The sequence below is a fragment of the Nematolebias whitei genome, chromosome 1 (assembly GCF_014905685.2).
Source record: "Nematolebias whitei isolate Nwh7 chromosome 1, NemWhi1, whole genome shotgun sequence".
NCBI lineage: Eukaryota > Metazoa > Chordata > Actinopteri > Cyprinodontiformes > Rivulidae > Nematolebias > Nematolebias whitei.
In genome coordinates this window covers 21,881,555-21,882,686 of record NC_056498.1, presented here as the reverse complement: position 1 = coordinate 21,882,686, position 1,132 = coordinate 21,881,555, and positions in this window count along the sequence as shown.

Genomic DNA, 1,132 nt, shown 5'->3' with positions numbered 1-1,132 from the left:
TATACTTTTTAACCCAGAAATACCACCACAAACCACATACTGAAGAAAAAAAAAAAAAACTTAAAGGGTACGTGTAGTGTCCAGAGGGCAAACAGCAGGTGCTCTATAATCACCTAAAATCTATCTGTGCACGTTCCTGCATGAGTCTATGAATGGACATGTTGAGGTCTTCCAGCGGTCAGCAACTGAACATGTGTGGGGCCGGATGTCAACTTCGAGTCGATGCAACGAAAGTGCCAAATTCAACAGCTGTGGACCAATGTCCCACAGGAGAGGATGAGTCTGTTCCACACGGAGTCACAGCTTGTGTCCGAACCCAAGTGGGTGCCACGCCCTCATGACATGCCTGTCCAACATGTTAAATAAGCTCATATATCAAATTTAGTTTTTGTTTTGTCTGAAACTGATGTTTGTTACGGGCAGCACGGTGGTGCAACTGGTTGAGCTGCTGCCTCTCAGCGAGCAGGTCCTTGGTTCAAACCCCGGTCCAGGGCCTTTCTGGGTGGAGTTTGCATGTTCTCTCTCTGTGCATGCTTGGGTTTTCTCCGGGTACTCCGGTTTCCTCCCACAGACCAAAAACAAAAAATATGCATGTTAGGCTGATTGGTAATCGTCCCTAGGTGTGAGAGAGTGAATGGTTGTTTGTCTTGTTTGTCTCTATGTGGCCCTGTGATGGACTTGCGACCCGTCCAAGATGTACCCCGCCCCTCGCACAGTGATTGCTGGACATAGGCACCGGCAACCCCCGTGACCCAAAATGCAAGAAGCGGGTAAAGATAATAGATGGATGGATGGATGATGTTTGTTACTGACATCGAGTAGCTTTAGGTTTTAATTACCCTTTATTTTGGAAAAGTTTTTAGCAAAGTCACCCAATCGCATATAGATTTAAGGTTAAGTTGCTCAAGAGAAGAAATCTAACATGTCGTGTTTTATTTAATTGTCTTAAGACTCCTGACGGTGTTGCAGTGAAAACACTCCCACCTCATTTGTTCCCACTGTTTGATTTAATAAATTCCTCTCATCAGTCTGGGTCAGACTCTTTTTTTTAATAGAACCCATCCAATGAAACTTGGAGACAAGGCCTTGTCTCTTTGCAACCCCCCACCCCCCACCCCCACCCTCATTGCCT